The sequence below is a fragment of the Pongo abelii genome, chromosome 14 (genome assembly GCF_028885655.2).
Source record: "Pongo abelii isolate AG06213 chromosome 14, NHGRI_mPonAbe1-v2.0_pri, whole genome shotgun sequence".
Lineage (NCBI taxonomy): Eukaryota > Metazoa > Chordata > Mammalia > Primates > Hominidae > Pongo > Pongo abelii.
In genome coordinates this window covers 57,872,812-57,888,900 of record NC_071999.2, presented here as the reverse complement: position 1 = coordinate 57,888,900, position 16,089 = coordinate 57,872,812, and the positions used below count along the sequence as shown (strand labels likewise).

The following is a 16,089-nucleotide window of genomic DNA, read 5'->3' as shown; positions in this document are numbered from 1 at the left end:
GGTTGCTGGCGACAAGATACACAATTAAGATGTGTGTAGCACTAGTGAGGGTTAGACAGAAAGAAGAGAAATAGCACATGAAGCTGCATTCACAGTGGAAATTACCTATAAGAAAGCTTGGGAGATGGCTTTTTCCCATCATGTTAATAATATTTGAATAAAAATGGAAACTTTTCAGCTCTTCAACAAGCAGCTTGGGACCTTCCTGCACCCCTCCTGGTTTCTCCCAACTCACCTCCTCCACCCCCACCAATGATTGATAGCCAAGGAATGGGCACTGTGACAGTCTCTTTCTTTGCTTTCTTAAGTTCTTTTCCCTCCTTTCTTCCCCACAAGGAAAATAAATAGGCAAAGGTCAGTGGGAGGGGGTAACTGTCCTTTCAAATGCAAGTCTTAGAAAGCAAGCTTTCTCAGCAGGGAATGGCAATTGAAGTGTCAGTCAGAAGCACTTTGGAAATGTTTGCCTTGGACTCCAGGGGGGCTCAACTGATCCCAGCACCTTATTCCCCTCGCGTGCCTTGGCTGAGCCCCAGGGCCTTACCCTGCTGTCTGTCCTCCCCTGCTTCACACTCCTGTTTCTCCTTCTGCCTTCCAATGCACTACTGCAACAGGAGGAGAAAGAAGCAGGGCTGAGAGAGGAAGGAAGGGGAGAGGTCAGGCATGCTGCTGGGGGCTGGCCTGGGCTGGGGTTGGGCATGCTCTGAGGTCTTGGATAGAAACTGTCACATAGAGCACTAGCCAACTTCCACAGCTCCTGGAGGATGCACTAATATTATTCCTGCCTATAATTAAAATACAGGCCTGATATAAAGAGAATATTTCATTTAAAGATTTGATAGAGCTGCATTAAAGATTCGTATACATGAATGAATTCATAATGGCCAAATGACATATTTATGCCATGTACTTAGTTATGCCTTAGCTAACTCCATGATTCTAATTTATTTGCTGGTAAAACACCATCCCCACTGATGTGCTCTGCTGAGTATACTTCTGTCAAATACCTATTCAGTAAACAAACAGTGTGACATATAAATAACAAAGCCTTTTGTAGAGAATAGCAATGAATTTCACCTTCCTGGAGACAACCCTGAGCTGCTGGTTCTTGCCCACCCCCCAAGCTGCTCTGTGGGAGCATCTTCAAGAGAGGCACCAGGCCTCTCCCTTCCCTACTTCCAATCCCTTAGCAACCTGACTTAACCTTTACGACTTCTTTCAGGTTCAGGGACTCCAAGTACAGGCTCACCATACCACTACTGAACTTCCATTCCCACCCTCCTTCCTCTGACTCTATGCAGCTTAGCAGGCAGCTTATCGGCTATAAACATCAACCAGCAGAGCCAGTAATCACAGCTACCACTTAATGAGCACTTACTATGGGGTCAGGGACTTAAATTACATAATTTTTATGCCTTGGGATAATGCCGCAAATATCAGTGGCTGCATTTTGTTGATGAGAAAATTGAGCACTGAGAAGCTAAACATCTTACCCAAAGTTGGGCAGAAAGGCAGTAACAGGGATAGAATTTAGGGCCCAGGTCTGTCCATCTGCAAAGCTCATGCATTTTAGAGCATATTATGCTGCCTTTGTTGACAGAGCTCAATGGAGAATAAGAATAAGAATAACTAATGGAGGCCTTCCCATGCTTTGGGCATTTTGTTTGTTTGTTTGTTTTTTGTTTAAGCTCTGGGATATAAGCACAGAACATGCAGATTTGTTACATAGGTATACATGTGCCATGGTGGTTTGCTGCACCTATCAACCCATCATCTAGGTTTTAAGCCCTACATGCATTAGGTATTTGTCCTAATGCTCTGCCTCACCTTGCCCCCAACCCCCCAACAGGCTCCAGTGTGTGATGTTCCCCTCCTGTGGCCATGTGTTCTCATTCTTCAACTCCCACTTATGAGTGAGAACATGCAGTGTTTGGTTTTCTATTCCTGGGTTAGTTTGCTAAGAATGATGGCTTCCAGCTTCATCCATGTCCCTGAAAAACACATGAACTCATTCTTTTTAATGGCTGCATAGTATTCCATGGTATATATGTGCCACATTTTCTTTATCCAGTCTATCATTGATGGGCATTTGGGTTGGTTCCAAGTCTTTGCTATTGTAAATAATGCTGCAGTAAACACACGTGAACATGTGTCTTTATAGTAGAATGATTTATAATCCTTTGGGCATATACCCAGTAATGGGATTGTTGGGTCAAATGGTATTTCTGGTCCTAGATCCTTGAGGAATCACCACAGTGTCTTCCACAATGGTTGAACTAATTTAAACTCCCACCAACAGTGTAAAAGCGTTCCTACATCTCCACAGGCTCTGGGCAATTTTTAAGCACTTTGTATGTAACTGCTCATTTAATTCGTGAGGCAAGGGTTGTTATTATTCCCATTTTCTAGATGACAAAACAGACACAGAGCTTAAGTGATTCTCCTTAGAGTCACACAGATGATTAAGAGTAATGCCAGGATTTGAACCCATGCAGTCTGCTCCAGAGCCCACACTCTGGATCAATATTTTGCTCATCCTGAAAGCTATTAATCCGACCATGAGCTATTAATCAGACCATCTCCCCAAAGAATCTGTGGCTTTTTCCAGAATGGAGAACTAGGACCCAGGATGGGGTGAAGAGAGCAGAGAGGAGAGCCCACAGACATACGGGAAACCATATCCTGGATATGTGGAAGGCATGGTCCTGAAGCCTTCTTAGAATTTCTTCTCTCTGTTACAGAGGTAGCTAGTCAGACATGAGCTGAGCAGACAGGGCTTCCCCCTACTCCCGCTCCAACATTCCCCCGGGAATGTCAGGCAACCATCAGGTGACGGTCAGGCGGTTGTTAAGCTGTCTCTAAAATAATCATTGGTCACAGACAGTGCCAGGGAAAAGCAGTCTCCCAATAAACAGGAACACCTGAAACTAGTGATCAACAGCTTCCTGATAGGACCTCAGGAGCTGGGCGAGTGGGCTCAAACATGCACATTAAGAAGCAAAGTGGGGGCATTTAACTGGTATATGACCTCGTAGGGACATTTGGCTGGTAAGGGAAGAATGCCTCAAATGAGCATGTGTACAACTCCAGTAAACACACTGTGCATGCTCCCCTCCCAAGCGCCAGCAGGTCACTATGCATGTGGACAGTCCACCCCAAGGGAAGAATCCGGGGAGGAGGGATGCAATCCTGGAAGCAGGCCACCATATGAAACCCCAAGTCAAAGATCAAACTACACACTTGATCTCTCAAGTCACTCACTTGGCCTTCTTCCAAGTGTACTTTCCTTCCTTTCATTCCTGCTCTAAAGCTTTTTAATAAACTTTCACTCCTGCTCTAAAACTTGCCTTACTCTCTCCTTCTGCCTTGTGCCTCTCCATCAAATTCTTTCTTCTGACAAGAAAGAACTGAGGTTGCTGCAGACCCATATGGATTCGCTGCCACTGCTAACATCACCTACCAGCCCCTCTCCACACAAGCTCTTGTTTCCTAACTTTTTTTTTTCCCTACTACCTGGAATTGGGCCCGACTTCATAGGTTAAGGACACAGTCCTCTACAAGACTGTCCTTTTATCAGATACTAGCTGAGTTCAGGGTACCCCCACTTCTGACCAACTGGCTACAAATTCAAGGCCTCCCATTCACCACTCAGGTTCAAAAATTTGCTAGCATGACCCACAGTATTCAGGAAAGCACTTCACTTATTTATTTTTTTTTTAAGAGACAGAGTCTCACTCTGCTGCCCAGACTAGAGTGCAATGGTGAGATCTCGGCTCACTGCAACCTCCATCTCCCTGGTTCAAGCAGTTCTCATGCCTCAGCCTCCCAAGTGGCTGGGATTACAGGTGTATGCCAACATGCCCAGTTAATATTTGTATTTTCAGTAAGGATGGGGTTTCACCATGTTGGCCAGGCTGGTCTCGAACTTCTGGCCTTAAGTTATCTGCCTGCTTCAGCCTCCCAAAGTGCTGGCATTTCAGGTGTGAGCCACCAAGCCCAGCCTTCACTTATGATTATAGTTTTATTATAGCAAAAAGACACAAATCAGAACCAGCCAAAGGCAGAGAAACATGAGGTCTGGGAGGGTCTCAAATCCAAAGCTTTGTCCTCCTAGAACATCAATGTGTGTCAATTTGTGTTCACACTGCCAAACAGGGAAGCTCACCCAAGCTTTGGTGACCAGACTTTTTTTGGGGTTTCGTTACATAGGCGTGATTAACTGAATCATAGCTATATGATTGAACTCATTTTTTCCCCCTTATCCCTTCCCAGAATTTGAGCTAATACAGCTGACTCAAAACTCCAACTTTCTAATCACATGTTTGGTCTTTCTGGCATGGTCAGCCCACATCCTGGGTTATCTCCTTAGCATAAACTCTCTAGAGGCCCACCTTGAGTCACTTCATTACCACAAACTATCAGGTATGGTCAAGGGGGCCTACCGTGAATAACAAAGACACTCCTACCACATGAGAAATTCCAAAAGTTTAGAGACTACCTTCCTGGAACCAAAGATAGAGGTCAGCCATATTTTTTATGACACACCTATAATGCAGAATTTAGGGCAATAGACACCTGTCTACAAATCATGTGATCACGTGGTGATAACAGAGCCAAAATGAGAAGCCAGTGCTGATTCAATTTAGTGACTACTGTAGGGTCGATCTAATTGTTTAGGCCATCTTACCTAAATTAGAGGGATCATATAGCAACCCAATCAGTTTCTCAGGTATTAACTATCAGACAAGTGGGAAAATGATTCTAATCTGCTTTGATCCAGTTGTTTATAGTGTACACACTTTGCTGAGGTGTGAATTCCTGAGAGATTCTAACTATTAACCTTTGTCAGTGTAATCTCCCCAAATTCTCTAGAGAAAGAATCAGAGAATGAAGAAGCCAGAAGGAATATCTGAGGTGAAGGAGTCCCATGCCCTCATTTTACAGTTAGGGAAACCATGAAAAAATTGCTTAGAGAGTCCAGCCCGCAGACAAACGATGTGACCCTGGGCAGCTCCCCGCCATCTGAGATTTATTCCTCAAAGTTTCCCCTAAGGCTCCCATACTTAAAAAAGCCAATACACCTTGGAGATTGAACATATTAAGAAAGTTATGCCACCTTTTTGAGCCTCAGCTTCCTAATCTCTAAAGTGAGGGCACTGAGTAGGGGCTCAATACATTCAGAAGTATCCACCTCAAGGCTCACAGGTAACATAACTGATTTAAGCGGGTAGTTGCGAAATGATAAGGAATCATGAGGCTGCGGAGAAACAGAAAAAACATAACCCAAGGGAAGGCCTCCACATTTGAACTTAAAAATAAATCAAAATCCTTGGTGCAGGATTTGTCACCTCTGGCCAGGATGGCCTGCCCCATCCCTCCCAGCTCTATGATTCTATGACTGTTTCCGTTAGCACACTGTTTGTCAGATGGACTTTCTCTTCGAGTCAGTCATGCTGAGGAAATCAAGGAAGTGGAGTGACTTGCGGGGAAAAAAGAAGGGAAAGTTTTCAACTGGGGAATAGACAGATTTGGCTAGGCAACTGCTAGAACATGAGTTGCCAAACAGGAAAAGGAGGGGCACGGAGAACAGAGTAGAAGACACTGTTTCTAAATTTCACAGTTTTGCCATAGGTCATCCCTAATTTAATAACTTACACAAAATAAGGCTGCTGCTGGGGGCTTCACCTTCACAGTAGGACTGGCAGCCCCTGGAACTGTTCAGTGCCCAGCCTGCACAACAGTACGCAGCAGCTCTGAGAAACCTGACCCTTCAAAAAAAGTTCTGGAGACCTCCAGACCCCAGAAGATGCATTCAGCTGCTCCCAGGCCTAATGCAATTATTAACCCTGTTCTCCTGCTCCTGAACCACCAAGTTTTCTTTCTGCTAAACCTCTCTACCCCATAGGCATTTAGAAGTGTGGAATATTTTAGCAAGAAAGGATTCAGGAGAAAAGGAGGGCTCACCGCTTTCCCTACACATACACACCTACACACCCTCCTACAAAGCTTAGCATTGACGTTCCCCCTGAAGATTTCTTTTTCCTCATTCCTGAGGTGTTTGGCTCTGGATATATTGAGGGAGGAGGCATGAGGCAGGGGCTGCCCCCTCCTTGAGCCATCCTCAGGCCTGATTTGCATAAGTTCCAGGCTCTTGGCCCAGTTTCTGTCCCTTCTCCAAGATCTGCCACCATCCCCAGAACACTGTGTCCTCAGCAGCCTGATCCCAGGCCCAAAAGCACTGAGCATTTCTCCCAAGAGCAGGAACTGGGAGCAGAGCAACCTTGTGACGAGTCCCACCTTCCTCCCTCTGAGCAGGGCTTCTCCCTCCGCAGCTGCCAACACTCCTAATGTTATTGTGCGTGGGAGGCCCCCAAGACGGATCCAGCAGGAGTGAATTAATAATTGCTGGCAACGAGCTCCTGCAGCAAGCAGCTCCTCCCCCTCAGGGACCGTCTGCCCTTCTTCGGAGAGTCCTCTATGACTGCTTTGCAAACTCTGTGTGAACAAAAAGCTTAGTAGTATTATGTATTCTTAAGAGTCCCCTCAATTTCAGAAAAGCTCATGGCTGGGTGTCAGGACACTGACTTTCTTGGCTGGCTCAGCCACAACTGGGAGGTTAACCTTCAGTGGGTCAGAATCTCTGTAGATCTTTTTTCCATATCTGTACATTTTTAGGTCTAGAAACCCAAGTGAATGAGCCATAACCCTTCCCCATCTCCAGACTCTATTGCTGTCACTTAAATTTAGTCCCTCCTCATGCACCTGAGATCTAGTGCCTGGGTCATTGTTCCTGGGCTACAAAGATGTTACAGCAGCTTCTTCACAGTTGATCTGACCTGGGGCACATGAACCAACAAACAGCCCCATCTCAGGTTCTTTCCTCCTCCACCTCCTAATGTGTCTCAGTTCACAGGTCCTTGGTCTCTACATGCCCCCTGTTGACTTCTCTTTGAGGCATATTTGGGGCTTACGCTAAGCCCTTACTCCTTCCAGGGCCTTAAGCAAGAAGATTATGGTGCCCACCCACCTAGTTCCATGAATAATACAAACTAAATGTGCATTTTGGAAAGCAGCCAAAATATATGCTGAAATTTTCATTTTTTTTAAAGTTTCTGATAATGTTTGAAAAAGTTTATCAAGACTGCATTTTTCTTTTCTTTTTTTGAGATGGAGTCTTACCACTCTGTCGCCCAGGCTGGAGTGCAGTGGTGTGATCTCGGCTCACTGCAACCTCTGCCTCCAGGGTTCAAGCAATTCTCTGCCTCAGCCTCCCAAGTAGCTGTGATTACAGGCCCCTGCCACCACGCCCGTCTAATTTTTGTATTTTTAGTAGAGACGGGGTTTCACCATATTGGCCAGGCTGATCTTGAACTCCTGACGTCTTGATCCACCAGCCTTGGCCTCCCAAAGTGCTGGGATTACAGGCATGAGCCACCGTGCCTGGCTAGGCTGCATTTTTCTTAACCCACCTCACTGAGTCTTCCCATTGGGTGGGGTCCCCTAACCTTGCTTGAAAGGGCTCCGGAGAAGCCCTGCATGTTGGCCCTTTAGCACAGCTGCTTAGACTGAGTGTGGTCACCTGACATGGCTAAACCAATCAGAATCTTGAGAGGAAAAACAAGTCTGAATTAAGAGACAAAAAGCTACAGCCCCCACAGAGTTGGGTGCTGGTGCTATGAGGCTGAGGTCAGGGTCCTCGCAATGGTAAGGACAGTCAAGGGCAAGCCAAGTTACAACTGCTTGCAGAGCAAGCCAGACTAGAGGAGAAAAGAGCAAATGTGCAGACAAGAGACCATTGCAGCTCCAGAGAGACAATCTGTCCCTGCTGACAACTCCTGATTCCTGGGAGACTTGGCTGCAGCCCCTGCAATTGAATGCCATGAGATTCCCTCGAGTGCTGACACTTAACCCCTCTTCCCCCTTCCCCTACCCTTGCTACCAAAAGTGTGGTCTGTGAGACAGCAGCATGGGCATCACCAGGGAACTTTTTAGAAATGCAGAATCTGTAGCCATACCCCAGACCTACTGTAAACAAATCTGCATTTTAAAGAGATCTCTGGGTGATGTGCACATAAGGGCTGCTTTGGAGGGAGCTTCTCTTCCTGTTTTGGTAAACCCCCATGCCTGCTGGAGTCTCTGCCACCCAGCCCCGCTGCTGCAGCCTCTCAACCCTGGCACTTCCCCAGCCACCCAGCTCAGTGCCTGGGTCTGACATCCAACAAATCCAGCAAGGAGTAAATTAATCATTGCTAGCAACGAGCCCCTGTAACCAACCAGCCTCTTCCTTGAGAGGATAGTCTAGCCTTCCTCACAGAGTACACCACCACTCTCTGCTTCCCTGACTCCAGGGGCAGGGGTGGGAGGGACTGCTGCCTGCAGCCCCATCGCTGCTGGGTTACACCCTGCAGGGAACTCTCCAGTCACTCTTAAGGCTGTGGGTCCTGCCTGCCCTCAGCTTGCTCAGTGGAACCTCTAGAACCAGCTTCTGCCCAGTTTCCCCAGCCCCTGGGGCAAAGTGTCCCCCTCTTTGTCAACCCACAGAAGGTCTTGGGGCTTGGCTACTAGAAGCCTGCTCTGGTGACAGACACTGGACCTAAGCAGGTAGAGTCTTCTAGGCCCCCACTGGCGTCCAGGAGCCAAGACTCTAGGCTACAACTTCTCTGCCTGTGTCAGAGGTTCCAAGATTGAGTGTGTAAGACCCTGGACTGATGGGAAGCCTCCTATGGGCAAGGACAGAGGAATACCATGCCACACAACCACACATACACAGTTCCTCCAAGAAGACTGGTCCGAGTGCAGCCAGAAAGCCCAGCCTGCTCAACAGAGAGGTTTTCATGTTATCTGGGTGGGTCAGAAGACTCAGTGAAGGAAGGAGGTACCCAACCCTGATGTTCTACCTAGGCCTCCTGCCTTACACATATTGCCAAATGCGGGCCAGAGTCTCCCTAAAACCACATAACCATAATCACTTATGTCTCCTATTGTTTTTAGAGTCTGCAAACCTTACTGTGCCTTATCTCTTTGAAGCTTCACAAGAGCTCCAACTTACTGTAAAGTGAACATGGTCATTCCCCAAATGAGAGACCAGGGCTCAGACAGGTGAAGTGGTTGACCCAAGGTCACACCAGTTGTGGTGGAGCTGGTGCTCAGACAGAGGTTTTCTGACACTGGTCTACTGCTCTAGTGCTCTAGGCAGCCAAATTTCCTTTTTTTTAATGTTTCATTTTTAACTTTTGTGGTTACATTGTAAGTGCATATATTTATGGAGTACATGAGATGTTTTGATACATGCAATGCACAATAATCACATCAGGGAAGATGGAGTATCCATCCCCTCAAGCACTTATCCTTTGTGTTATAAACAATCCAATTATACTCCTTCAGTTATTTTTAAATGTACAGTTAAGTTACTATTGACCATAGTCACCCTGTTGTGCTATCAAGTAGTAGATCTTATTCATTCTTTCTGGTTTTTTCTACCCATTAACCATTCCCATTTTCCTGCACCCCCTACTACCCTTCCCAGCCTCTGGTAACCATCCTTCTACTCTCTATGACCATGAGTTCAATTGTTTTGACCTTTAGATCCCACAAATAAGTGAGAACATGCAATGTTTGTCTTTCTGTGCCTGGTTTATTTCACGTAACAAAATGACCTCCACTTCCATTCATGTTGCAAATGACAGGATCTCATTCATTTTATGATTGAATAGTACTCCATCATGTAATGTGCCACATTTTTCCCCATTCATCTGTTGATAAACACTTAGGTTGCTGCCAAACTTTGGCTACTCTGAACAGTCATGCAGCCAAATTTCTTAAAAGAGTTGTTTTTCTTGTGCTAGCCCATATTATTTTCCACCTCTCGATCTCTTCTCAACACACTCTGGACATCTTCCCTCATCTTGCCACAAAAACAGCTCTCAAAGTTACTGATGAAATCTGTTATAAATTGACTTGTGCACCCCAAAAGGATGTGTTTGAGTCCTAACCCCTAGGATCTGTGAATTTGACCTTATTTGGATATATGTTCTTTGCAGACATAATCAAGTTAAGATGAGGTCAGACTGGATTAGGGTGGGCCCCATCTAATGTGACTTGTGTCCTTATAAAAAGAGAGAAAGGCATGAAGACACACAGAGAAGCCTATGAAGGCCTTGTGAAGATGGAGGCAGAGAATGGAGCGATGCATCTACAAGCCAAGGAACACCAAGCATCTCCAACAACCACCAGAAGCTGAAAGAGGCATGGAAGGATCCTCCCATTGAGCCTGTAGAGAGGGCATAGCCCTGCCCACAACTTGATTTCAGGCTTCTTGCCTCCAGAACTGTAGAAGAATAAATTCCTGTTGTTTTAAGCCACCCAGTTTGTGGTAATTTGCTATGGCACTCTAGAAAATGAACATGATCTCCTTTTTGTTGGATTCCATGGACAATGTCTATTCCTCATATTATTTGACATTGCAGCAGCATACAGCACTAGTAACCCTGCCTCTTCCCACAAATGCATTCTCTCCTGGAAACCGTGCCCACACATTCTCCTGGTTTGCATCTTCTGGCCACTTCCTTCTCTGTCCCCTCTGTAAGCTTACCTTCCTCTATCTGGCCAGCACACTGGATTTCATTAAGGCTGGATCTGTCCCAGGCCCACTTGGCTTCTTCCTCTTTACTCTCTCCCTAAGCCATCTCATCCAGGCCACAAATTCATTTACCACCTATTCATCAATGACTCCCAGAATCAGAGTCCAGTCCTCTTCTCTGAGCAACAGAAGCTCATGTCCTACTGCCTGTTTGGCTCTCTCTTTCAGCTAATCAAACTGATTGTGCCAAAAGCCGAATTCATCATTTTCCCCATCCATCCAGTTTGATTTGATGGAAACCTAGGAGTCATCCTTGACATCTTCTTCTCCTTCACCCTCTGTCCAATCCCTTACCAGATCTTGATTTACTTTAAAAACATTTCACCTTTCAAACCAGTTTATTTCCTTCCATCACCATGCCCCCCTTGCCAGCATGAGCTGGTGGCATCTCTCACTTGAATCCCAGAGACAGCTGTCTCTTTTTGCTTTCCCCAGCTTCCCCTTTGCTCCTTTCCATCCATTCTCCACCTAGCAGCCAGAGCAACCTCAAAACACAAATCTTATCATATCTCCACCCTGCTTATAATCTTCAATAGCTTTCCATAGTTGTTAAGATAAAGAACAAATCCCAAAAGGGAACTCTAAGACCTTGCAGAGCACTGCCCTTCTCCAGTTTAGAGAAGTTACTTTTCTGTGTCTCAATCTCCTCTTCTGTAAAATGGAAATAGTAAGAGTACATATGTTATAACTTTGTCAGAGAAAATAAGTGAATTAATACATAGGAAGTCATTCCATGGTACCTGGAACACCATAAACCTTCAGTAAAAACATTAATATTAGTATCAATATGATTATTATTACCACAATCTTTATTAATATTTCTAACCTTACACTGTAACATGTTCCCTCCTTGCTCTCCTTACCCAGACACACTGGCCTTCTTTCCTGTGCTTAACCTTCCTATTCTCCCATCTGCCACAGGGCCTGATATGGTTTGGCTGGGTCCCCACCCAAGTCGCATTTTGAATTGTAGCTCCCATAATTCCTACACATTATGGGAGGGACCCAATGGGAGATAATTGGGGGAAGTTTCCCCCATACTGTTCTTGTCATGCTGAATAAGTCTCACAAGATCTGATGTTTTTATAAGAGGCTTCCCCTTTCACCCGGCTCTCATTTTCCTTTTGCCTGCCGCCATGTAAGATGTGCCTTTCACCTTCCACCATAATTGTGAGGCCCCCCAGCCACGTGGAACTGTGAGTCCATTAAACCTCTTCTTCTTTATAAATTACCCAGTCTCAGGTATGTTTTTATCAGCAGGATGAAAACAGACTAATACAGGGCCTTAGCACATGCTTAGCATATACCTGTCATACCTTCCACCTCTTTGCCAAGTTACTTCCCACTCAACTTGCAGATTTCAGCTGAAGTATCACCTCTTCAGAGAACCCTTCCCTGACCTTCTAGACTGAAATTAGAATACTCAGCAGAACAACATGTTCTCTTTGTTCATTTACCATTGTAATTATACTTGTACTTGAGCGATCATTCCATTAACATATGCCTCTTTGACTAACCTGAGAGCATGTGATCACAGGGCTCATGTCTGGTTTTCTTGCCATTTATCCCCAATGCCCTAGCACAGTGACCCTCAAACCTCAAAGATTCTTTGCTGAACATATAAATGAACACTCTCTCCATCCAGCTCACTACCTCAAGTAAATATCCCCTTCTCTAAGTCCCCCTCAGGCCCACAGTGCTGAACTTGCTACTGCAACGAGCAGAAGAACCACTCAGGTAAAGTTTTTGTGAGTAACCCCACTCTGTTCCAAGCAATAGGGAGGCAAATGTTCTCTGTTCTGTTCCTTCTGTCTGGGCAACCCATTCCAGAAGCATTAAAATCATCTATCATGCTGTTTATCACAACATATCCAGATGCTCTGAGCAATAAAGCCACTCACAATACACAGACATCCCATTTTGGGAAGATGCTCCCAATCAAGCCTTCCCAGGGGATGTTTCAGAAAAGGAGAGACCCCCATCTGTCTGGGAAGGGGACCTGCTGTCTGTGGAGCTTCCTTCCAGCCTGGCAGCATATGTCATGGGACCTGCCATAGAAGCCTGCAGGTAGCAGACCCTGACGTGGAGCCGTGTCCAATCAGGCTGACAGCAAATTCTGCATTTGTTCAGGGTACTAGAAAATGCCAGGTTTGGGCTGATTTTCTAAGAGTCTCCTGTTCAAAAATAAAGAGGGCTTTTCCCCCGCAGCAGTCAAATAAAATAAAACTTTGCAAAAAGAGGTTTCTGCTGAGAACAAAATCAAGATGCAAAAAGAAAAGTGGCTTCAACTCCTGAATCAATGAGAAGCCTAACAAGATGAAGTTTAATAGGAATTAGTTTAAGGTTCTCTAGTAGGATTCAGAAAGCCAGCTGAAAGCAGTACAGAGTGGGGTCAAATAAGCCCTGGCAGCAGCCAGTGTGAAAAAGATTAAGAGGTTTTCGTTGACTCTGCTCAATAGCAGTCATCACTGTGAAACTGCTGCCAAGAAGGCTGCAACAGCATTCATGGAAAGATAGGACCTAGGGAGATGAAAATGACTGTCCTGCTCCCTCCATACTGCTCCAGCCACACCCAGGATACTGCTCTCGGTACAGAGCACAGAGCATAATTTTCACAGAATACAGTCAAGCTGAACAGCATTACCAAGCATAGGGGTAGTTTCCTGGAAGACTCACGTTTCAGTGCAAGGTTCAAGCAACCAGGACCACTTGGCCTACAGAGCTGGTACTACAAAAGAAACTAACAGCATTTCAAAACTTTTTTTTCTAAAAATTCCGTTGAATTTCTTTTTTAAAATAAAACAACTTTTAAAATGGGATCTCGCTATGTTGCCCAGGCTAGTCTCAAACTCCCGAATGCAAGTGATCCTCCCAAGTAGCTGGAAATACAGGAGCATGCCACTGAGCCTGGCTCTTCCAAAACATTTGGCAGATGGGGAAGAAATGGCATTCTGTGCAATCCCTTAGAGCTAGACAGGAAAATGGAGAAGTAGATTTGGGCTCAATGTAAAGAACATCAATGTTGGTGTTGTTTTGTCTCTTATTTTTTAAATTACACAACTAATACATGTAGAGTATAAAAGAAAAATTTGAACAATACATACATACACAAAATAAAAAGTCACAGTTCCCCAATTAACTTTCCCACTTACCCACATTTCACTCTCCCTCCCATGAGGAGCCACACTTAGTTAAAAAGTGTGTATACTTTCAAGTCTATTGGAAATGCATGTATTCACATACACAGTTTGGGCTTGTGGTTCCCCATCAACGAGACCATACCTTTCCTGTTGGGAAATTTTGCTGACCAGAGCTATCCAGAGAGGCAATGGGCGGTCTCCAAAGAAAATGAGACCTCCTCCACTAAAGATGACAAAAGATGGACTGTTATTAATCAGAGTTCTTAAAGAAGGATCTCAAGCATTGGCTAGATCCTTAGTTCTCTCAACATTCAGCTTGAAGAAGAATCACCTGGGGTGCTTTTGAAAATTCAGATTCTCAACCCCAAATCCAGAAAACCTGACATAGAAGTTTGTAGAGGCCACAAATGTGCATTTTTGACAAGCACCCCAGGTCAATCTAATGTGAATCATCAATGGACCACACGTTAGAAAACACTGGAACAGGTGGTTAGACCACTTGACCTTGGGGTTCTCTCCCTGCCTGGCCCTCAGCTTGGACTGGATCAACTGGAAAGCCCTTCTTGCTAGGAACTGTTTGCAGTGAGACCTCAGTAATGTCCCCATATCTACCCAATTGGCCTCCTTCGTCTGCTTTTCCCAGCTCCTTTGAGCCCGATGCCATGCCCTCACTTCCTTCTGGAAAGCTGAGGGATTCTTCCAGAGGGCTCAGCATGGAGTAAACACCTCGCTCAAAAAGCAGAATGAGGAACACACCAAATCTAACTCGCAGTCTACCACCCTCAACACCCCAACCCCCAGGGATCAGTTTTGAGAAAGGCAGAGACTCAACCCTGCCCCAGGCTCCTAGAGAACAGCAGAGCAGGCTGGGACCAGGTGGAGGACAGGTTCCCTACAAGCACCCATCACCCCAAGTGCTTTTGGGTTCTGCATAAACCCTGGCAGTGGAGGTTGGAAATGTGCAGAGAGTTTTAACAGTCACATAACTGGGGATGACATTACCATTCAGTATGTGGGAGCCAGGGAGGTTAAACACCTGGAAACTGAGAGCACCACAGTCCACAATGCCAAAATTACTTACCTTACCCCTGCACCACCCCCATGTACAACACCATCAACTGTGCTGTTAGTGTCAATGTGAGCTGTACCCCTTGATGTCACACACTAACAATATTAACTTCACTCTAAAGCAATAGGATTCGGGGGATACTACAAAAAAAGGGCAAAGACCCCAGCAAAAATTTAGCCAAAGTGCATGCCCATCAGCAAGGTTCCAGGCCATCCCCTGGCAAATCCAGCCACCAGACCTGAGAAATCCTCTTCTGCCAAGATAGCTATTTCCTACCAGGGTTTCAGCTCCTAATGAGGAACTGACCCCGGAGTGACAATGGCTGCTTGTTTCCAGGCCATCTCTGAAGGGTTCATGCACAAAAAGACTTTTTCTCACCTCAAGGTGCTCTTGGCTGGTTCAACAGGAGTGCTATGCACAGCAGGACCATGTCCTCAAATGGTTGAGGCCATTTGCTTTGTCAACTGACAAATGTCATTTATCATTTGAGACAGAGATTGGATATTAGGGCCTCTGGCTGGTGAAAGCTGTTGAATATTTTTTTCAGGATGGCTTAGCAGAAACTTGGCAAACTGACACGTTTTCTTGAGCTGTGGATTTAAAGGTACAGTCTCTCTGTATCAGCCAGACATTACCAGATGGCTTAGCCCCGCGGTTCAGTTTCACAACTTGTAGCACCGAACTCATGTCCTATCTCTTCTTCAGGGGCTTTGCCAGTATTTGTCTCACCTCCCCTCACACTAAAATTATCAGGGGATGGAGACTGAGCCTCTTCCTTCTCCCACATCCCCCACAGCACCTAGGACAGTGCTAGACTCATACCGTACCCAACGCAAATGTGTCCTCTGATTGATTATTGACTGACCATTACCAAACATGTCTTCACTGTTTCCTCATCTGTCTTAGTCATGGTGATCCAGCCATGTAAATTGTCCCTCCCTCTCCACTCCCACCCCCTTCCCTTCCTTGTACTACAGGACACAATCTAAGACCTCCTTCAAAATTGCTTTCCTTGAGTAAGTCCTAATCTTTCTCTTACTCACTTTGTGTTTCCCTGGATTTAAATGCAGGAAAAGCTTAGAAGGATGCATTTACTTAGACATGCTGTATGCATATTGTCTTTTTAACTAGGCTACTGGTTTCTTAAGAATGGACATAATATTTTTCTTCTGGCTTTTGATCCCAGATTGCAACTTCTACTACATGAAGCTTATAATAGGTGTTCATCAATGAACGAAAGAACA

General features: G+C 45.4%; 1 protein-coding gene across 2 annotated transcripts in view; it reads right to left on the bottom strand.

Annotated features, from left to right (window-relative positions):
- The window catches only part of OLFM4 (olfactomedin 4), a 147,355-nt gene that overhangs the window by 97,853 nt on the left and 33,413 nt on the right, over positions 1-16,089 (bottom strand). Inside the window, exon 1 of one of the 2 annotated variants that reach the window (XM_054529077.2) lies at positions 542-588. The exons of the other annotated variant lie outside the window; for it this stretch is intronic. The gene's annotated coding sequence lies outside the window, so the exon portion shown is untranslated. Of the gene's footprint in view, positions 1-541; positions 589-16,089 lie in introns of those variants that run through there. 2 annotated transcript variants of the gene reach the window in all.